General features: G+C 33.3%; 1 pseudogene across 1 annotated transcript in view; it reads right to left on the bottom strand.

Annotated features, from left to right (window-relative positions):
• Nucleotides 1-569: 569 nt before the first annotated feature.
• The window catches only part of LOC308653410 (tetraspanin-3-like), a 39,426-nt pseudogene continuing 15,523 nt past the window's right edge, over nucleotides 570-24,472 (bottom strand). The window contains exon 2 of the transcript in view: nucleotides 570-1,282. The product of the transcript in view is annotated as a tetraspanin-3-like (transcript). The remainder of the gene's footprint in view (nucleotides 1,283-24,472) is intronic.

Raw genomic sequence — 24,472 nt, 5'->3', positions numbered from 1 at the left:
CAGACTCTGATTTTGAAGATGAACAAAGATACACTCTGTATGATTCTAAAATCTATTTTAGCCATTATTTACAGTTTCAGTCTTATCAAACTACAGTGTATGGTCTTCAAAAGGATACTGATGAGGGGCACCATCTGGTGTCAGCTTAAACCAGACAGCTGGCTTCCTCCTCCTCTCCACCAAAACCTTTGGCCAAGAATTCTCCACATTAAAGACTGAAAGGACCTGGTGATACTATGACATCAGTCCCATCACTATTTGGAGGCAACAAAAGCGGCATATGTCCTCATTTAATTCTATGGCACTATGTACCTTGCAAGTGGTTCTGAAGTTAAAATATTTACCACTGAACTTAAGCATTAAGGGGCATGGGTAGTCAGCTGAAATAAAGGAAATAAAGTCATAGGTGTATAGGTAAATGGGTAGGTACATGAAAAGCCAAGCTGTTCCATCCAGCACCAGTGTATGTGTCTTTAACTAGATGAACTCAGGAGGCCAGCTGCAGCAGACCTGCTCATTTCACCTTCCAAATCAAAACAAGACTAACAAGCTCATGCTTGAGATATCTACTATGCATAAGTTCTGCCAGTGATGAAGAGCTTATAAGCAAGATCTCTACTCCCTCTGCACAACATGATGCATGCACCCTGCATGCCTAGCATCTGCACAGCTATAAAGGCCTGCACTGCCCAGATAACATGCATCAGGATTTCTTGTAGCTTCTTCACAACTAGAGCCTCACACCCCTCAGGATAAAGGTGAGAGGGATTGGCCAGGCTGTCATTGCATCTAATAGCAGACTCTCTGGAGCAATTAACAGGGATAGTCTAGTTTTAGGTTTGTTTGAACCAACCTGTATTCTCTCAGTCTGAGTAGTTACGAATTCCACAATAGCACAGCTGTCTCTGTACATAATCAATAACCATGCTAGCAGCATCAGGGTTTGATTTCATTGTAGGTCTTATAAACTTTCTGCATCAACCTCATTTTCCACCTCTGCTTTGTAAGCGTATTTGAAAATCATTACAATAACTTCCATGACAAAAACCAAGAGCAGGATGAGACAACAGTGGTAAGGCAAAGAGATTTTCCAGATTGTGGCACAGAAGGCAATTAGCACAATGATGAAAAACAGGGCTCCTACCTCTGTGATCACTACAGCAGGTATGAGAATGTACATATCTTCAAAGAAGTGTTCATAGTCATCATAAGTGATGAAGATATAGGCTCCCACATAGCATAAAATGCCTGCTGTTTCCCCAGAAGATAGGGTTGAGAAAGACTAGCAATTGGAGGAGGCAATGCTGCACTGGGCCAATGTGGCTTCTCAGGGAGGCCCTGCTGATTGAGCAGAACAGCACTTACTGAGCCTTGTGGCAATCCTGGTGGCTTCTCTAGGCTAGGAACTGCTTGACCTGCTTCCTGCAGACTCCTTCCTATTTTTATTTAATTGAGACATAACTATACTGGATTGTAGTCTTTGGAGAACATGATGTTGAGTTAGGAATTCTTTTCCTGTCCTTCCTTTGTTGGACTCTGACACCAGACCATATCTGTAATCAGACATGCATCCTTCTTTGACATTTGCCTTCTTTTTTTTGTCCTACACGAATTGTTATTACTTCCTAGATTTAAAGTCATTCTTGGTTGTTTTTTTTTAAAAAGGAACCTATAGATTGAATTTTATATTAAAAATTACCCCTCTCATAACGAGTCATATAATAAACAGAGGGAGATAACCACATTTTCAGTTTTACTAAGGTTCAGACTTAGAATCAGAAAGGATGTTGAGTTTATCTAATAGCAGATCAACAAGTGTTTGCTTGCATAAGAAAATGGCATAATAATTAAAATATTTTAAGTTTTTGTGCTCAGAAAAATTTAGACTCAGTGAGAATGTGAATACATAACTTCAGAAGTCTGAAGTGACTTACATACAAATACTATTATCAATTCAGAACACATTGTACCTAAGTAAGTATGAAATTTTGGCTTTTGTTCACACAAAAAGAATATTGATAGTGGATTGACTGGTTTTATTAAGATTCAGACACTCTTCTTTTATTATAATATAAAATAAATTTTTAGGGAAACATAAACAATTAAATTATGAAATGGAGCCCCACAAAAAAGCATGAAGAAAAAGAAACTTTCAAAATGATTGTCACATTTATTCTGTGGCTTTAGAAGAACTATATTCCCATATAAAAACTAATAATAATCTGCCCTTGTATAGATTGGCACTATTTAACATGCCTTATAGTCTTTATTATATTAGACTTGAATTTTCCTTGCTTAAGTTTAATGCCATATATTTCATAAATTTTAGGAAAAATAAATAAATAGCTTATTTTCATTGCACTTTAAAAATTTAGATAGCAGAGTGCTTTCCAAAGGTCTTCTACATAAATGAATGTGGGTGTTTCTAAGCTTTTGTTGATATTAACCTTTATTTATTGTTTTTTTGTGTATTTCCTTGAATTACTTTAGATGAGTGCTCTAGAGACTACATTCTCAACTTAAACATTCTAGTCACAGTTAACATTGTACTGTTGCACATGAAATTTCAAAACTATATAGCCACGTAGGGTCATTTATTTCTCCTATATTACACACACACACACACACACACACACACACACACACGTGTGTAATGAAACTGGGGTACATATTAGTTTTCCATGACTTTTATAATAAAGTACTGCAAATTTTGTAAATTAAATCAATGCTAATTTACCTTTGAATTTTGATCATCAGAAGTATGAAATGGTTTTCCCTGGGCTAAAAGCAAGGTCACAGTCCTTTCTGGAGGTCTCTAAGAGAGAATTCATTATTTTGCATTTTCATCTTCTAGAAGCTACACTCATTCTCTTTGACTCATGCCCACTTCAACCTTCAAAGCCAGCCAATAGCTGTTCTAGTCTTTCTCATATTGCATTACCCTGAAACCTACTTTACTGCCTCCCTCTGACACATTGAAGGAGCTTTATGATTAGGTTTGGGTTCAGCACCCTTATGATCCAAGAAAAAACAAAAATTCTTTTTCATGGTCTGATGATTAGCAACCCTAATTGAATCTCTTTCCTCGATTCTCCTTTGGTATATAATTTAACATATTCAAAGATTCTAATAATTAGGACATTGACATCTTTGGAAGGTCATTATTCAGCCTACAAGGACAGCTTAAAGTGCAAACTACCTTCCTTGCAATCTTGGCAGCCCAAATCTCAGCTCCTTTTAGCATCAGATAGACTTAAAGGAGTTTTCCCCACACGTGTTGTTCAGACCAATCAAAGAATTGGTCAGGGTTTATGTGAAGAATTCAGCACTCCTGCTCACAGGTTCTCCCACTTCTAAGATCTCACTTGACTTTATCCTCTAAGTATAGTTGACCCAAACTCTGTGCTCACTTTCTTCAAGCTAGTAAAATTGTGCATTTGCTATTGAGATTATAGCTGCCCCACCTTTTAGTTCAGTTGATGAGCCACGACATATGGGAAATTCACCTAGTGTAATTGCTTCTACTGAGTGTCAGTTTCTTTCCAGTATCTGCTTTTGAACATTCTAGTTCTTTCAGGTATGTTTTCATTTTTGTCTCTGGAAATTAAATACAGTTGTTATCTAGACAAGTTTGGCCTGAGCTATTTAGCCCAACCAGAATCCTTGATAATCATTTTTAAATTTGTCAATGACCTTATTTACTTGCTTCAACATGTTAAAATTTCATTACAACAATGTTTCCTTCTTACCTTACATCACCGCTTTAACACTCTATTTTGCATCACAGTAAATCTATCTCTCAATACCTGATGAATTTATCCTGCTGCTAGATGTTTTTAGGAAAATATTTTCATTGAAGTTCTACATATATAGTGAAATAGTCACAAATCAGAAGAATATCATTTGAATAATTTTTCTCAAAATAAACAGATCTTGGTAGACAGCACCCAGATCAGGAAATAGGATGTTATCAGTACCACAGACAATCACCTATGCCACCTTCCAATAACTGTAAACCCACTTCCCTAAAGCTAATAATTATCTTGATTTCTATCACTATCACTTCTATTAATGGATTTTGATGTGGCACTTCCATACAAGTATATATTGTGCACTGGTCATGTCTATTCTGCCTTCTATCTTTTCTCACCCTCCTTTCTCTGCTCTCTTCCTCCACGACTTCTCAGTCCCTAATAGTTTCTCTGCTACTTTTGGGTCCTTTTATTATTATTATTCTTTTAGTTTCCACATATGAGAGAAATGTTTTCTCATCTTTCTGTGTTTGATTTATTTCACTCAACATTAATTCCTCCAGTTCCATCCAAAAACCTCACATTTGGATTTGATTTCATGGCTTCTGTTTTCTCATGCCTAAATTATTAGATAAAGGTTTGCATTTAAACAGTGATTTTACTGCACAAATGGCACAGGTCTAAGTAAATGTAGATTATTTAGTTATGGTTTGTGATTTGGTTGGCCTCAAAAGTTCCATTAGCTGTTTGATTAAGTGTTTTTCTTCCCTGGTGTTTCTTATATCACTGCTAATGTTTTGCTCTTTCTCCCCTCCTACAATGTTAATTAGCCATATTAATTCATCAAATAAATTATGAATAATTTCTGATATTTTCTTTAGTAGATGATTTTGTTGCCATGGTGCTTTTAGCTTGGAAATTTCTGACATATTTTGGATTTCCTTATATTTCCTAGTCTTTTAATTTTTTCTAAATAATGAAATGAACTTCACTAAGATTAACATTTTAAAAATTCATTAAAAATTATAAAGAACTAATAAAACTAATTAGATAATTTTTGTCTTATTGAAATTTGGCTTGACATGTGATTTTTCTTTACATATAGTAGTGACCCTTATTAAAGATAATTCTCAGAGAAAGAAACATCTGACTAACTAGAATATTCTTAGGTAGACAGAGATGTTCAGTAAAAATCTTGATACCAGGCTATCTTAAAATTTTTTTTGTCCTTATTGGCATTTGATATCTCTGATTATATTCTGTTTTCTTAGGTGAAAGTTTACTTATCTAAATTATTATAAAGTAGTTAAGATTTTTGAATGTTTCAGAAAAAAATAAATTATATAATTTTGCTAAGGACGAAATAACATGAAGCTGTAAAATATTACCAAAGATTTAGAAAAAAGACTGTGCTACTAAGCCTGTGTCTATAAAATGTACAAAAGAAAAAAGATGTTATTTTAGTCAGCATTTTCTATTCTACATAGTGAAGAATTCAATTAAATGCTTCTAAATTATACTATTTTCCATGAAGTTAGCTTTATTGCACTGAATATCAAGGTGAACTTACTTGCAAGGATTCTGATCAGTCATCTGAAATCATATAGTCTAAAATACTAAAATATCACTTACCCTAAATAAATGTTAATATTTTCTGGGCAATTTCAATAAGTCCTACTCTTATTATCACAAGTACTCTTTTAGAGGTTTTATAAGACTAGAACTTTTAGATAATTTATCTAAGTCCTAGTCTGAGTATCAGAAATATTTTTTATACCACATGATAGGTGAATTCCTTAATTAATTGCCTCTAAAGAAATAGAACCAATAAGACAGATATACAGATGATGTTAATAGATAGGTAGATAGATAGATAGAATTTATTATAAGGTACTATTTCAAGCCATTGTAAAGACTAAGAAGTCCAAAGATCTCCAGGATAAGTCACCCTCCAGGGTGAGTCAGCAAACTACAAATCCAGGAAAACTGTTCAAATTTGAAGTCTGGCAGAATTGAGACACAGAAAGAGCCAGAATTTCAGTTTAAGCCTCAGTTCAATAGCAATCAGTCAGAAGGAATTCTCTTCATCAGCCTTTTGGGTCTATTCAGGCTTTTAACTAATTGAGTGAACCAATGCAGATCAGAGAGGACCATCATTTTTTACTCAGTCTAATGAGTTAAATGTTAATTGCATCCAAAAGTAACCTCACAGAAACATGTAGAACAGTGTTTGTCCAAACATCTGGGCATGGTGTGGCCCAGTGAGGTTGACACATAATTTAAGCATCATAGGTGAGAATGAAAATTTCATATTCTAATTCATATAGCACCTGATAAAATCAGTGCTAAAAGTGAATACAATTCTTCATCTTCTAACCTATCATAAGTAAATGAATAATAAAGATATTTTAAGTGTCTTCAGTGATTCTACATATAAAAAGCAATGAAACTATGTTTACATTGAAACATTTTATTCTTAAAGGAAAAGGAATTGAATCTTTGCTGAGCACCTTCTATGTGACAAGTTTTGTACATTAGTTCATAACTGAAATGCATCTTTGAGTTTCCTATAATTATTTTAATAATTAAAAAAATCTGTATTCCTAGTAAGGATATATAAGATTCCTTGTCAAAATTTTCCTGACAAGTTATCAAAAAATATTCAAGAAACATTCTTGGAGTGCTCCAGCTTTTGTGTAAATAAATCAAACTACTAGAGTAATGGCAGCAAGATGGTGAAACAGGAAGCCTCAGAATTCATTCCTCTGATAAAACACTAACTTAATAACAATATATTATACAAAAAGTCAATGGGAACTCTAGAAACCAGTTAAGAAGTTGTCATGCCCTAGGCAAGCAACAAGCCCAAAACAACCATATTGAAACAGGGAAAACTCAATGAGCTAAAAGAGAACACAAATTTTTAAAACTAAGCAAAATCAGAAAAATGACAAATACACAAAATGAGAATATCAGCAGAGATAGAAACTATTTTTAAAAATGGAAATTCTGGAACTGAAAAATAATGTAACTGAATTTAAAAATTCACTGGAGATGTTTAATAGCTGAATTGATCAAGGAGAGGGAAGAATGAATGAATTCATCAAAGACATCATTTGAGCCAGGCACAATGGCACATGCCTGTAATCCCAGAACTTCTGGAGGCTGAGACAGTAGGATCAAGAATTCAAAGCCAGCCTCAGCAAAAAGCGAGGCACAAAACAACTCAGTGAGACCCTGTCTCTAAATAAAGTACAAAAAATAGGGCTGGGGATGTGGCTCAGTGGTCAAGTGACCCTGAGTTCAATTCATGATACCCCCCCAAAAAAAACATATTATTTGATATCATCAAGCAAGTGAATCAAAAAGAAAAAAAGAATGAGGAAAACTAAAGAAGCCTAAGGAATTTGTGGGACATCTCAAGCAGGAAAATATAGGTATTACAGAAATTCCAACAGAACAGAAAGAGAGAGGGGCATAGAGATCATTCAAAAAATAAACGAAAATATCTGAAATATGAAGGAGAAAATGGAAATGCAGGTTCAATATGCTTAATGGATTTCATATAGATGCCATTCTATAGGAGGAACACAAAAGTCTATGCCTGAACACATTATAATTGAACAGTCACCAGGCAAAGAGAGAATCTTGAAAGCAGTCAAAAGGTTAGGGGTAGGATGTAAAAAAGCAGAGAAACAAAAGATAAAAGAAATCAATCAATTCATCATGTACAAGGTAGTATACATGAATATCAAAAGATATTTCAACAGAAGCCGAATGGAAGCACCCAAGTATATGAAGCACCCAAATATATGAAGTATATCTTGTATTGGAAGGAGAAATAGACAATAGCACAATAATAGTAGGAGATTTTGTTGTAGGGACAAATGAGGCAAGGCATCGAAGATAGCAGGAAACAGTTTTATTTGGTTGTAGCCAGGTTCAGAGGGCACAGCTTTTACTGTAATTAATTAATCCCCTGAACCCCGAGTTCAGAGAGTTTCAGAGTTTTATACCCAGCATGTAAGGGGAGGGGCTCAGAAGTTCACAGTCTGCAGAAGTTCATATAAAAGCAGGTCTTTTTTCACTGTTTTGGGCAAGTTAACCCTTCAAGGACAACACCTGAGAAAGGGAGAGCTTCTTCTCCCCTCTTTTTCCTCCCCCTGCCAACTGTTACCATGGAGCCAAATTGGTAACTTATTTTAAAAATGTAGCCATCTCTATGAAGCCCAGATCAAGACCAGAGGCCTTGTTTGCACATTTCTACAAACTACTATACTGGATATGTTTGTGAAAAACTGGTCAGTGGGTGTCCAGCACCTGGAGTGCTGGTATCTTCTCAGCCAGTGGCCAAGTAAAACAGGGCAACACGAAAATAGGAAGTTTATCTACATTGAACTCTTTTGCAGAGACTCTTTTTGCTGACAGTCCTAAAATCAGTCATGGTGAAGATTTCTGGAGAAGCCCAGTTAAGACCTTTCTGTGGAGAAAGGGGGTGCCACTTCAATTTCAGTGCTCCATTTTCAATAATGAATGGAACAACTAGAGAAATGATTAATAGAGAAATAGGGGACTTGAAGAATATTGTGATCTAGTAAAACTAATAAACATATACAGAATATTCTAACCAATGGCAGAAAAGTAAACATTCTTCTCAATGGCACACAGAACATTCTCTAAAATAGGTTATGTGTTAAGTCACAAAGTAAGTTTCAAGTTTTAACAATTTTGGGGGGGGGAGGGTTTGCAGGGCCTCACATATGTTAAGCAAGTTGCTTACCACTGATCCACATCCCAAGCCCAATTATTTTTTTAAGAGCTTTATGGTTATACAAGGTAATTGAGTTCATTCCAATAAACTCATACTTGCATGAAAAAATATTTCAATTCTCAGCCCAAGTCCTAACAAATTTTACAAGACTTAAATTGTGCTAATTATCTTTTCTGACCACAGTTAAGTGAAACTAGAAATTGAAAAGAAAAGGAAAATTAGAAAATTTGCAAAGATGTGGGAATTCAATAACATACACTGAACAACCCTATGGACCAAAGGAAAAACCTCACAACGCAAATCAGGAAATATCCGGAGATCAATGAAATAGAAAATACAATATATCAAAACTTGAATATAAAGCAAAATCAACACACAAACAAAGCAATTTATAATGATAAACATCTATATTAAAAAAATTATCTAATAATCAACAAAGTTCACAACAAAAGTAACAAGAAGTTAACTGAAGAAAGAAAATAACATATATGAGGGTAGAAATGAACAAAATTAAGAATATAATAAAATGAAAGCAATCAATAGAAATTCATTTTTAAGAAGATAAATAAAATTGATAAACCCAAAAGTAGTCTAAGAAAAAAATAATAAAATTAGAATGAAGAACAAGTGAGGAAATGCAAAAGGGTATGAAGAAACTTTGGGGAGAGACAGAAAATTCCATGTCTTGATTATGGTAAGGTTTTCTGATACATTTAACTATTAAAATGCATCAAACTGTATACTTTAAACAGATGGATTTCATTATATATAGATGACATTTAATAAATTGATTTAAAAAGGAAGATACACTTTTCACCAAGATTAATCAACTCTTCAAAAGATAACGATAAAAATACAACACAATGTGAAAAATATAAGTTGCAGTGAAAAAAAAAAAACATTTTCCTTTGATAAATAGTGGGTATTGGAAACCTGGTATGATCAAATGCTGTTTTGTAAGTAAATTAACTGGGTTACTCAATACACAAGAATAAACTCTATCAAAAAATATTTCTACAACTTTTTCATTGGTATCCAAAACTAAAATTTGCAACAAGTCTTAAATGGCTCAGCTACATACAAAGTGTGTGTGTGTGTGTGTGTGTGTGTGTGTGTGTGTATACATACATTGCAGAGGACTACTACATATGGAGGGCCAGAAAGACTGAGAGACAGAGTCAAAAATAGAAAGCAAATGTAGCAAAAATAGATAAGCTTATATGGGTTTTTGTTTTACTATTCCTCCAATTTCCCTTTAGTTTTAAAATTTTCAGAAGTAAACTTTTGAGGTAAACCTTAATCAATAACTTACCAAATTTAATCAGTTTCCCACTGAAACCATAATGTGTAAGGGAAGGTTATACTGTGATATGGGTACATATTTTATAAGGCATTAAAATAGAAGTATGAAATGTAGCAAGAATGGGGGGAAAACGTGAAATAAGGAATATGGACTTAACGGATTATCAGTAAATTCCATGTGATCTCTAAATTTTCAAACCAGGAAATCTGATTATTAAATGATTTAAAACTATAATATTAAATAGTGACTATAAGCTTCGGCTCCACTGTCTCTTCCTTCTTATCCCTTACTAATTTCCTTGAAACTCAGTGTCCATTATATAAAATGGAAAGAATAAAAGTACTTATACTTTAGGATTTTTGTAAAGATTAAATAAGATAACGAGCTTAAAAAGTGTTTAGCACAGTACTTAGTACAAAATAAGCATTCAAGAAATGTTGGCATCTTTGATTACTATTATTTTAGAAAGAACATAAGGATGTATATTCATAAAATCATGACTAAATTTATACTACAAAAAAAATCAGATTTTCCATCTTACCACCTGCCATTTCCCAATTATAATGAAAGACTCTTTCACTTTTAGATTTTAGGTTGTTCAAAAAAGACTTTGAGATTTCTAAAATACAAAAGATCTAATCTTATCAATGTAAGCCTAGAGAACAGCTCCCCCCACTCACATTCCAAATTAGGATAAGTTTTTAAACTAAGAAGATTTGGAGGTTTAAAAAAAATCTCATATATCAAGATTAGAAACACTATAAGGAAAATGCTAAGCAGTTGAAATGTTCTTTGAAAACAAGGTTGTGCTGTTGATAATTCAGACTATAGAAAATTTGATTTTCATCTGTTTTGCTCAAGTGAGCTATGTTTGACAATCTGACATTTACCATTTGATTATTTAATGACTGGAAATATATTGTGCTCAGTAATTGCCGACCTGCTATCTGACAAGAGAAAATGAAACAAATGATGTAACATTATTGACTTAGATATGGTAGCTTTTGAGTTTAAATCACTGGTCTTGTAGGGCACCTCTGTTGAAAATTTAATTTAGATTTTAGTGAAGTAATGAACATATCTTAAAATATCATAAAAACACTTTATAAAGATTTTCTGGTACCAAATTGTCAAAACACAACAATAACAAAAATGATCTTATGATTTAATAGGAAGTTTAGACCTCTGTACTATGTATTTGTACACCCAGATTTGTACCTTATATTTATCTACATAATATGATGTTATCATTGAGACTACCAATTCAGGGTGCTTCTTTTAAAGAGTTTTGGCATCCAAGTCAGTAATCCAAAATTTTCATTTCATTGATGGTTTGCTCTTTGCAGCATCTGAAGGAAGTAAAAGTAATTCAAGATGATACTCAGTATTAACACACATAAAATTTACTACTTTTAGAATATATGCATTTATAATTAACCTTAAAACATAAGTGTTGGAAGAACATTTGAGAGAACATAAATTATTTACAACTTTGCAGGTTTTATAAAACTTTCATATCTGTTATAGATCATTATAACAATCCTTTTGAGGATCATAAGATGACCTGTGTTATAGGTGTGTTTTCACAAGTTTGTAGAAGGAAAATATAAAGTATTTCTATGTTGTTTTAAAATATGTGTCTATTAGTTCATTGAAATGCAAATCATAATTTCAACAGAGATTCTTGATAACAATATTTGTGATCTAAACTTCAAAGACTATCATATCTAAAATGGCTGTTAAATTATGTCAAGTAAGTAGAGAGACTAGAATTTTTGAGAGCTTTAATTAATAATTGGGAAAGAAGAGACAGATCTTCTTTACAATAGAATTCCAAAGAATATCAGGAAACAACTTCCTCCTCCAGAAGGTGGAATTCAGCTGCCAACATATGCTTCAGAATGTGGTCTCACCTTTATTCTAATTAAAGGGGAAAATATTAAAAGGGAAAGATAGGAAATATACAATGGAGAAACCTGCAAAAACACCCTAAGTAATCAAGATAGCATCACCAGTAATGTCATCTGGATACCATGTACCTGCTAAAATGATAGGATGAGAAAGGTACTTCTCTTGATTCTAAGTTATTCCAAAATAAATTTGTTTCAAAACACACACAAACACACACACACACACACACACACACACATTGATCCTAGTGTGGGACTAGAGTTCTAGCTGAAAGGGCTACCCAACTCTACCAAAAATGAATGACTTTTTAAAGTCTAAGAATACAACTTTGTGCATAAATACAAAAAAAAAAAAGGAATGCTTACAGTTGCTGATACTTTAATTTGTATTTAATTTGTTAAAATTATAATTTGAAGTAATTATTCTCAAAGATTTATAGCAAAAATCACATCTAATAAACTCTCCTATAAATCTAGTATTTTTGTTAAAATAAAAAATATGCATTTCTCCCTTCTTCTTTGAACAAGTGTTAAATTAATTTATGAATTTGACTGATTACTTTCTCCAATTAATTTAACTTATTAATTAATTTAATAAACCCAATTAATTTAATTTCCTTGACACTTTAAATTTCAGTTCCAAATTTTAATAGATTCTAATTCTTCAAGCATTTCAAACACTTAAGATGAATGATTTATTAAATCAAATAAACAACAACCTCTTAAATTCCGGGCCACTACATATGAACCCCAAAAAGGCTGAATTTCTAGAGTATTAAAGTGTTATTTTAAACGTTACTTACAACAACTTCTCTTTCCTTACAGTTATCCATTTAAAATTATAAGTACAAAATATATGTCATTTAATCATTTTATCCTAAAATCAAAATTCTAATATTTATCAAACAAAACTCAAAAATTCAAATTGAAAAAAATCACAAGTTTAGCATCAATCTCATTTCTTAAACACTTAGAACAATCTATCCAGCACAACAGATTCTCTAATGTCAAATTCAACATTTACAAATTTAGTAAATAAAAACCACACACAAGTTATCATGAGGATTATACAACCATTATGGTATAAATGTTGGGTGTCCCCCAAAGGCTCATGTGTGAGACAATGCAAGAAGGTTTAGAGGTGAGTTATTGAGTTATGAGATCCTTAATCTAATTAGTGAATTAATCCTCTGATAGATTAACTGAGTGGTAACTGAAGACAAATAGGATGTGGCTGGAGGAGATAGGTCATTGGGGGCATGACTTTGAGACATGTTTTTTATCTGGTGAGTGAAGTATCTCCTACGCTTTCTGGTTCCATGTCCTGACCTACTTTCCTCCTCTCTACCCTTCCATGATGATGTTCTGCCTCATCTCAGGACCAGAGGAATGAAGTTGACCATGTATAGACTGAGACCTCTGAAACCTTTAGCCCCAAAATAAATGTTTCCTCCTCTAAAATTGTTCTTGTCAGGTCTTTTGGTTGCAGCAGTGGAAAAGCTGACTAAAACAACAACTTATTCCTAAACTTACTGTATGTGTGTTATATACCTGACTTCTGTATTTTTTCTATGCTAATATATTAACATTTTATTATTGCAAATGGCTTGGGAGTCATTTTCTCACGGGAAGTGGAGTGCCATCTCAGGCCAGATTCAGGATTCATGAGTAAAGAGATTAGCATATGAGAATTCGAGTTCATCTGTCAGGATTATTTAGCCAGAACCTTTTTTAAATGAGCCATTTCTTATAATAATGAAACTTTTCAAAAGCCTTCCATGACTTTTATTTGCCTGAATAGAATTGAGATTCAGTATCCCCATGCACACTGCAAATAATCTACTTATTACCTTATTTGGTTTCTGAAACCTCTTTATGTTTTACTTTCTTATCTTGACAGACATCATTTTAGGTCATTTGACTGACACATCATTGTTTCTCAATGTTTCATCCATTTATTTCATTTTCATGAAGGAATACCCACAAAATTAGCTGTTCTATTCTTCAATTATTCATTTTGCAATGTGTGTCAAATTCTTTGTTCTATTCATTAAGTTCATTAAGACATAATTATTTCAGGGATACTGAAGTAATAATTCTGTTATCAACTATACTTTTATCATTATTTATAATTAATCTCTTTAACTACTGTACAATTCCAGGAAGCAGTAGAATCACAGACCATTTAAGTAAAGTTCAACTTCTTGTTAAGTTGCCAGTTCAACATGTATTTTCACTATCCCACTCAATATATTTTATTTCCTGGATCTTGTAGGAACCTAATGGGAAAGAATCACTCTAACTCACATGAGTGCATTAGCCCCATCTTTTTTTTTTTTCTTTTTTAGTTGTCAATGGATCTTTATTTTGTTAATGTATATGCAGTGCTGAGAACAAACCCAGTGCCTCACACATGCTAGGCAAGCGCTCTACCACTGAGCCACAACTCCAGCCCTTAGCCCCATCTTTTGACAACAGCATCATTTTCTCTTACCAGAGATCATCAATAGCTCTGTGACTTCAGTTCTGATGATTGATGATCCGAGATGAATTGACTCACTTATACAATTTTATTTAATTAAATAATAAGCCAAAGAGCAAGCATCAGAGAAATGATATTATGATATATTAAAGGCATTGACTTGAAAAAAAGTGGTGAAAAATATAAAATAAAATATGCTGCAAAATAGCCAGTTTAATTCTGTTATTGGCATTTTCCCCCGAAGATTTAAATGACTGACTCCCTTTCATTTAGCATTTCTATTCCAAATGACCAATACAATGTTTCATTTTAATAGCTAGAACCATTGTAATGTTTGCTTACTTCATGATTACATTAAAGACAGCACGACATAATTGAAAAAACTTGAGCTACAAAGTCAGAGAAACCTAAGTTCAAATTGCAGAAAATTTTAATTAACTTTTTTAACCTTCGGTTTCTTTCTTTTTTTCACTATTTGTTCTAATTCGTTATACATGACAGCAGAATGTATTTCTACTCATTGTACACAAATGTAACACAACTTTTTATTTCTCTGATTGTACATGATTGCAGTCACATCATTCGTGCGATCATACATGTATACAGGATAATAATGTCCATCTCATTCCACCATTGGTTTCTTACCTTTAACAAGAAGATAAAATCTAGCTTGAAGTAAGACCTCCATAAAGCTACCTAGTACAGTTACTGTTCTTCAAATGTCAGTATTGTTTTTTTATGACCTTGCTTTTTGGCTTAAATTTGCTTTGGTTTTAATTATAAACAAAATGTTCTTTATTTAAGTGCAACATTTTTAAATAAATCAAATTGATCATATTGTTGCATACTCTTAGCTTTATTGTGCTTTCATGTACACTGTGATGAAGAACACTTTGTTTAATCTGGGTCTTTGGGGCACAATTGCAAATATTTTTGTGATGTAGCTGATATCACAATTGTTTGATAAAGAACAATTTGCTTAACAACATCTTGTCAGGACCACTTTTAACAAAAGGATTTTTATGAATAATTGACCAAATTTCTAAAAGTAGAATGATCACTAACTTGTTAAAAATGTGTGTGTGCACACTTTTTATAGTACACAGAGTTATTAAAATACACAGAGTTACAGAGCATTGGCTTCAGTACCTCCCATAGAAACCAATATCCTAAGATGCTCAATTCCCTCATAACCTATGCAAACCTCTCATATACCTTAAAACATCTCAAGGATATTTACAGTAAATAATGCAATATAAATTCTATGTAAATACTTGTCACACTGCATTTGTTTGGGGAATAATGACAAAAATATCTATACATATTCAGTACAGAGGCAGTATTGCTTTCCTAATGTTTTCCATTCACAATCAGTTGAATCCACAGAAAAAGAACTCACAGATATGGAGGGTTGACTGCCTATGTATATCTGAAGAAGTCTCTTTCAACTTATAGATTTCCCTAGAGATAATATGAAATCAAAATATGGCAAAACTCTGTTTAGATGTCAAACCAGTGATTAAACCCAGATCTCTTGAATCCAGTTTGACTATTACATTATAATGATGTGGAATGTATATGCATTAAGCCTTGCAACCTTGATAAGATGTTTTTCTCATACATGGTTTCCTCAACCAGAATCGTGCTGAATAATACTTAATTAGCCAAATTTATAACTCCACTTATTAAATCTGAATTTTCTCTTTTTGGTATCCATTTACTCAAGTACAGAATTCAATTATAATTTGGATTTGTATTTATTTGATTTAACTATCTTTTCAATAAAATTATGAAACAAAGACACAAATGCAAAGTGATAATACACTGAGCTGAAAAAGTCATTTTACTTTCTTATTTTTATTATTATTTTTTTATGTCTCAGGAGATATTTTTCTGCTATGAGAAGTGAATAATGTTTTGGCACCATTTGGCCCAGGTATTCTGGCACCAGCTCTGCACTACAGTGACCAGCTACATCAGTCTGGTCATTGATTCATCTTGTCATATCTTGTTCAATCTTCCTTGCAGACTGTTCCCATAGCTCATCTGAGTGGACCAGAGGATGACAAAACTCAGGCCCAACTAATGAAATCAGATTTTCTCTTCTCTGTATTTGAATTTAGAATACAAAATTGTATTGGAATGTATTTGACCTGGGAGGTGATGAGTCTCAAGGGCTAGAACAGTACTATTTTTATACATATTTAAAAAAAAAGACAGTAGAGGGGAAAGTAATCCAATGTGCAAGGCAGAAACCGAATCTAGAGACAATACTGTTTGGGGAGGGATGTGAGGAGCTGGCTCCTGTCTTGTATGTACCTGCTCCTCAGTTGCTTATTCTTAAAACCCTCCAACTAGAATTTTATCTGTGAATGTCAGGAAATTGCCTTGACCTTCCTAATGTGTGTCTTTCATTACTCCAATTTGTTCTCTTTTATGTTTAATCTTATATGTTCACATGCACTTTTGGTTTTTGAAATTAAATGATTTCTGGAACAGACAGTATCTTTTTATATCACCTTGGAAAAGTTATTATCCTCTATCACCCCTAATTCTCTAAACTGCCTCAATGAAAAAACCTATTTGTAGATATATTAGAGCAATTTATGTAAATAAGTAGATTATTATATACTTTTGTATATGTCATATACAGTGTAATTTATACTCTATATAGTATAATTTTTAAAATAAATATTGTGTTAATAAAAAAAACTGCTTGGGGGGTTGGGGATGTGGCTCAGGTAGCATGCTCGCCTGGCTTGCGCGAGACACTGGGTTCGATCCTCAGCACCACATAGAAATAAAACAAAGATGTTATGTCCACCAAAAACTAAAAAATATTTAAAAATTCTCTCTCTCTTTAAAAAAAAACTGCTTGGCATACAAAGTGTAGTTCAGATACCAGCAGCATAAACATCAACTAGAGTTTAGTAGAAACAGGAAACCTTAAGACCACCCCAGACCTAATATATATATATTAGTCTTATATATTACATGCACTTTTGGTTTTTGAAATTAAATTACTTCTGGAATAGACAGTATCTTGTTATATCAGCTTGGAAAAGGTATTATCCTCTATCACCCTTAATTCTCTATACTGCCTCAATGAAAAACCTATTTGTAGTTATATTAGAGCAATTTTATGTAAATATATCTTCACATGATTTATATTCACCTAAAGCTTTAAATTATGGGTAATTTTCAAACATTGTGTGAATGATTCTGTGTTTGTGTGATATATATGTGACCATACTATATGATAACCAAAAAACTTGCCAAGAACTCACTCTATACTGATTTACTCTAATTAATTATTGACGATTAGTCTGACAATTAGTTAAAAACAAATAGAATTCTTTTTTATTTTTAATTTTTTTCTAATTAGTAGAATACATTTTGACACATCATACATAAATGAAGTATAACTTCTCATTCTTCTAGTTGTACATGATGTAGAATTACATGGGTCATGTATTTATATGTGCACATAGGGTAATAATGTCCAATTCATTCTAGTACCATTCCTACCCTGATGCCCCTTCCCTTCCCTTCACTTCCCTCTGTCTAGTCCAAACTACCCCTATTCTTCCCCCAACCTTATTATGAATTAGCATCTGCATATCAGAGAAAACATTCGGCTTTTGGTTCTTTGGGATTGGCTTATTTTGCCTAGCATAGTATTCTCTAATTCCATCCATTTACCAGAAAATGCTATAATTTTATTCTTCTTTAAGGCTGAGTAATATTTCATTGTGTATATATACCACAGCTTCTTTATCCATCCATCTGTTGAAGGGCACCTAGTTTGGTTCCATAGTTCAGCTATTATGAATTGAGCTGCTATAAACATTGATGTGGTTGTGTCATTGTAGTATGCTGATTTAAAGTCCTTTGGGTATAAACCTAGGATGACTGAGTCAAATGGTGTTTCCATTCCAAGTTTTCTTAGATATAGCCATACTGTTTTCCATAGTGATTACACCAATTTGTAGTCCCACCATCACAGTACAAGTGTACTGTCTTCTCTACATCCTCGCCCACATTTATTGTTGCTTGTATTCTTGATGATTGCCATTCTGAATGGAGTGAGATGGGATCTCAGTATATTTGGAAATAAATCTAACAAAAGAAGTGAAAGAACTCTACAATGAAAACTACAGAACACTAAAGAAAGAAATTGAAGAAGACCTTAAAAGATGAAAGATCTCCCATGCTTTTGGATAGGCAGATACCAAATAAATTAACATTGTCAAATGGCCATACTACCAAAAGTGTTACACAGATTTAATGCAATTCCTATTAAAATCCCAATGACACTCTTCATAGAACTAGAACTAGAAAAAGCAATCATGAAATTCATTTGGAAAAATACTCTTATTTTCCAAATAAGAATAGCCAAAGCAATCCTTAGCAAGAAAAGTAAAGCAGGAGGTATCACAATATCAGACCTTAAATTATACTACAGAGCCATATAACAAAAACAAAATGACTTTGGCACCAAAGCAGATTCACAGACCAAAGGTATAGAAGAGAAGACACAGAGACAAACCCACACAAATACAGTTATATTAGAAAAAGGTGCCAAAAACATGCATTGGAGAAAAGATAGCCTGTTCAGCAAAAAGTGCTGGGAAAACTGGAAATCCATATATAACAAAAAGACATTAAACCTCTATCTGTCACCCTGCACAAAAATCAACTCAGAGTGGATCAAAGACTGCACTAGAAGGAGACCCTGTGCCTAACAGAAGACCAAAATCTCCAACATGCCAGCTTAGGAAGTGACTTCCTTTATAAGACTCCTAAAGAGCAGGAAGTAAAATCAGAATCAATAAACAGGATGGATTCAAACTAAAAAGCTTTTTCACAGTAAAGGAAACAATCAATAACATGAAGAGAGAGCCTACAGAAGGGGAAAAAAATTTTACCATGCGCACCTCAGATACGGCATTAATCTCCAGGACGTATAAAGAACTCAAAACACTTAACACCAAAAAAACAAATAACCAAATCAGTAAATGGGCAAAGGAACTGAGCAGACACTTCATAGAAGAAGAAATACAATCGATCAGCAAAAAATATGAAAAAAAGTTCAACATCTCGAGCAATTAGAGAAATGCAAATCAAGAGCAAACAGAATTCTGATAAGAGAATTGCAAAACTTTTTGAAGTGGGATTTTTTTAAACTTGACTGCATTGATACATAATTTGATTAACATCTACTTATATCAAATATTTTTTCAGCCTGGCTATTTTATAATTACTATAAGCTCATGACTACAATTATATTTTCTGAATAACAATTTAATTTTCAGTTGCTCAGTGTCAATAATATAAGTATTTCTTGTCATATGCTTACATTAAAATCATTTCAGTTTGGGAGTTGCATATTTGCATAGATTTATCTAAACCTCATCTGTGAAACATAAATTTAATGAGTCATTAAAGGGAGCCAGAATAAATTAAACAGGTTGACTAAGTTCTATTTATACAACATTGTTATTTCTCTGCAGCCAAAACTAAACATTTAAGAGCATTGCTGAGCTTAGAGATTTAGGTTAAGTATAATTAGTTAAATGCATGTATATATAGTGTGTGGATTAAAAAGATGTGTACTATAGTTGGTACATTTTTTTAATAGATGAGATAGTTGGCTAAAAGTATAAAGGGATTTGGTCCTGATGCTTTTACTTCTTGTCCAGTGATGGTGTACCTATGAAAATACAGTTATTAATCTAGAAGTCACTTATTTGGAACCCCCAAGCTGTCAAGCATGACCAAAGTATATAGGATCTCTGAATATACAAATTGTTGATAACAAATCCAAAAATCAACTCTAGTACTTGTATACTATTCACATTATTCATCATTCCCCCAAAAAACAATTTCAAGCAGTTTTATGTGTTTAATGCTTACCTTTGGACAATCCATTAACTCTTTTTTAAAGAAAAAATCCTCAAAGAATCCTTATTCATCCCTAGATTCCACAATTTTTCAGGCTATTGTTTGAGCAGCAATTGGCTACTAAAATATCTGACTACAAAAAAAAAAAAAAAAGAAGTGTTTAAGTGTAGTGACCTGAAATCATTTAGTGATAGTACAAATAACTTTACCCACACCAATGGCCCTTGAGGGAATTAATGCTTTGTAATATGTAACAGTAACCAGTGCTCTCTCCTGAGATTCCTCCTGACATTGCAGAAGAGACCCCCGCTGTAGAACCCAAGTGAGGCAGCCATGGGCGTGCCCCCCTGGATTCCTGTGTTCTTGCTCAAGAGGATTCCAGGCAAGACACAAGAATTAGTGAAAGAATGGCAAAATTTATTAAAGGAATAGGAAATAGGAAGGCGGGGAGGGGAAGCACTGTCAAGGAAGAGAGTAGGTCCTCAGATGGAAGGACAGCCTGACCTTCCCGCTCTTCAGTTTTGTTGAAGGTCAACAGCAAAGTTTCCAGAGACTTCCATCCAGGTTCACCTCTTGACATTTGATTGACAGCAGAATTGCTTCAGACTTTCACATCCCAATTATACATGGTAAACGTCCAAGGCAATGTCCAAGGCAATACTGGGTCACTTTGACCCATGCTGAAGGTTTTAATTGGGACTTGTTCTTTCAGATTTTACAATTAGAGGATATAGCTGGTGTGTATAAGGGTCATAAAAGGCCCCACCCTTCAGGGTAACTATTCTTCTGACATACATGTAGAGACTGCATTCCTCCTGCCAATAACAGGAGAAATTTGTTTGAATTTGTTTGCTGAGAAATTTGACATAACCTGTGGAGTTAAATCAGGCAGGGCTAAAGGTAAGTTGCTTTTTAAAAGAGAGCATTTTGGGATCAGCACAGTGAGCCAAATTTATAGAATTATTTTCTTAGCCTCATTTTATTTCTCCACTTTTCATGCCTGTAACCTACCTCTGAGTCACCTCAGAAAGTGAGTTAATATATAAAAAGTGCAAAGAAAAATCACTAGCACATAGCATGTAAGACGGGCCATGGGAATGGTGGTCATTATAACTATTCCTAAGAGTTTTGGAGAAGCTAGAGTGGAATGGTGTGTACAGCACCACAGGTATAGTGTCTAGCTCATGATTAAGGCTCAGTGCATGGTGATCTTACTACTGTCATTGCTATAAAGCTAAACAATGAATTAAGTATCAGTCCTGAAAGACTGGAGGGCTTTAAATTGTTTGCAAAATTCAAAATTCGTTTTACTCAGAGGCAGCAAGTCTGGTGAAAAGCCACAGATGTGGGTCACAGACTTGAAGTCACTGATGTGGGTTTACCTTTCACTGGTTGAAGAGCTGAACAAGATATTTGACCTCTGTATCAATAAAATGAAGTGAAAATAATTAAATAAGTTAACATATACAAATATCATAGAGAGTAAGTACTTCACCAATATTAATCTTTACTCTTTTCTTTCAAAAGAAATTGTTACTGGTACTGATTCCCCCACAATTTAAAGTACGTTTTTCAATTTTACCAAATTAATATCAAAGTTCATTTTATAGGTAAAAGGGAACTGAGTTCAAATGAGTAATTTCTGTTCCTTATACTTTTCAAACAATTATAATCCTTAAATTATTCATTATCTTCCAGATGAAGTGGGTGAATATGCCATACTTACAGGTATTATTTAGAAAGCATTCATCATTTAAAGATTCCTTAAAATGAAGTTAAGACTTTAGTGAATTTTGGGAATTTTTCTAACAGTTGATAAAATCTGTACAAGTAGGATAAGGGTTAACAGTGCTGGCATCAAAACATACAGAGAGAAATGATTGAGTGATTTATAGTAGTAATCAATTGAAGTCCTTCCAAAAGATGTATTTATAAGAAGAGCTTTCAAAATGTCACCTATATTGCTAAACTATAAATTCTTTTTTTTTAATAAAATGGGAAAGACAAACTGTTGTGAATCATTTATTCCCTCCTCTTTGGGACACTGATATTATGAAGGGAGAACAAGCTCTACTTGTCTTTCTGCTTTTTCCAAGGGCTGCTCTGCAGGGACCCCTATGACTATGTACTAGTCAATCTATTTTGCTCCAGGGACATTAACTGAAAGGGGCTCTACCTGTCCTATGCATATGCTAATATTAACAGCAGCAGCCTTGACATCCTCCTGAAGAGAGAAAAGAGTTCTGGAACCTAATCAGATTTCAGGGGAAGGATTTTTGGAGTTCATCTGCTGTTTTATATAAAGGCCTAATGTGTGCCAGGCATTGTGCTAGATGTTTATCTTCATCTCATTATATTATATAGCCCAAGATAGAACATTCTTTCTATCTTTATTCAAATTGATTAGCTAAAAGAACACAAGTGATTTAGATTTTAAATAGGTCTATCTCTCTATCATGCTTGGCAATGATTTCTTAAATATTAAATCCAGAGTTCAGACTACAAAAATCAAGAATAAATAAATGAGCCTACATCAAACTAAAAAGCTTTTACACAGCAAAGAAAACAATGAATGGAATGAAATGGCAATTTATGGATTGAGAAAAATATTTGCAAATCATATATCTGATAAAAGGTTAATATTCAAAATTTATAAAGAACTCATAAACTCAGTAGCAAGTAAACATAACCCAATTAGAAAAAGGGTAAAGGACCTTAATAGATGTGTCTCCAAAGATCACATAAAAATGGCCAACAAGTATAGGAAAAGATACTCATTCCTAATCATCAGGGAAAGGCAAATCAAAACCACTCTGACCTATTACCTCACAACCATTAGGATAGCTAAGTGTTGGTAAAGGTGTGGAGAAAAAAAAGAACCACTGCACATTGTTGGTGGGAATGTACATTGGCTCAGACATTATGGAAGACACTATGGTGATTCCTAAAGAAATTAAAATTAGAATTACCATGTGACCCAGCAATCCCTCTTCTGACTGTATACCCCAAAGAAATGGCGTTAATGTCTGGAAGAGATATCTATACTCTTCATTTTCATGACATCATTATTCACAATAGCCAAGGTATGGAAATTATCTACATGTTCATCAATGAATGAATGGCAAACAAATTGTGATATACACATGTGCATGCACATATGCCCAAACACAATGGAATACTATTCAGCCCCCCAAAACCACACATGAATGGGCAAGAAGGACAGTATGCAAAGAGTCATAAGCCATACATATATTACATGATCACACTTATATGTGAAATCTTTAAAAAAAAGTGGCAAAGATACAGAAATAAGTAGGTGGGAAGAAACAGAAATGTAGGTCAAAGGATATAAAATAGCAGATATATAAGATTAACAAGTCTAAAGATATAACATACAAAATGAGGACTGTGGTTAATAATAGTACATTATATTCACAATTTTTCCTAAGTGACTATCTTTTGTCTAGTGGATAACAACGTAATAAAAGTTTCACTATAATAACCATTTTACAACATATGTACCTTATAACATCTTTTTGTATACCTCAAATATACATAATTAAGATTTATTTTTTTAAAATAAGCCTTTCTGTAGAGTTGAAAAGAAAATGTCTATCTCACCTAACTTTGGGACTCTATAAATGAAGTGAAAATATTCCTGGCATCAAAATTGTAATTTTAATATTTTATCTGTTCTTCACTTTCTGTTTTACATCTCTTTTTTATGCACTTGTTTTAGAATATCTTGTCACAGAAATAGTTTGTTCATCGGAAAAGGATTTTGAAAGCAGTTTTGATTATTTTTCCATGAAACTAACAAGAGTTTTGCCAAAATTTGTTCATTTGTGCTAGTTCATAATATTGGTGGATATTTACTCTTGTCGTTTTAATTAAGCGAAGGATTTGTGTAGTGCCTTCATATTTTCAAGTTCTTATTTCTATAGCAAATAATATTGAGCACACTCTAAGGTGAATTTTAATCAAAACTGTTATGGATCTAGCTCTGTCATGCAGAGGAATCCTTATGAACACAGCGCTGATGAAACTGATAAAGGCTGCAAAGATTTCATCAAATAACCAGAAAAACAACAAATTCTTTGAAATTTAGTTAAGCTAAGGTTTCAGCTTTTAGAATACCCCACTGGGGTAATTAATATTTTTCTTGAAACTTTCCCTCAAATTGAAAATGATTATTTTTTTTGGTACCAGGGATTGATTGAACACAGGAGCCCTTTTTAATTTTTTAACCACTGAGCCACATACCTAGACCTTTTTATTTTTGATTTGAGACAGTTGAGACAGTTTCCCTAAGTTGCTTAAGGCCCTGCTAAGTCACTAAGGCTGGCTTTG

Source organism: Spermophilus citellus (assembly GCF_964194105.1).
Source record: "Spermophilus citellus genome assembly, chromosome: 7".
In the NCBI taxonomy this organism is placed as follows: domain Eukaryota; kingdom Metazoa; phylum Chordata; class Mammalia; order Rodentia; family Sciuridae; genus Spermophilus; species Spermophilus citellus.
Note: the sequence above shows the minus strand (reverse complement) of the source record. Positions and strands in the feature narration are given on the sequence as shown.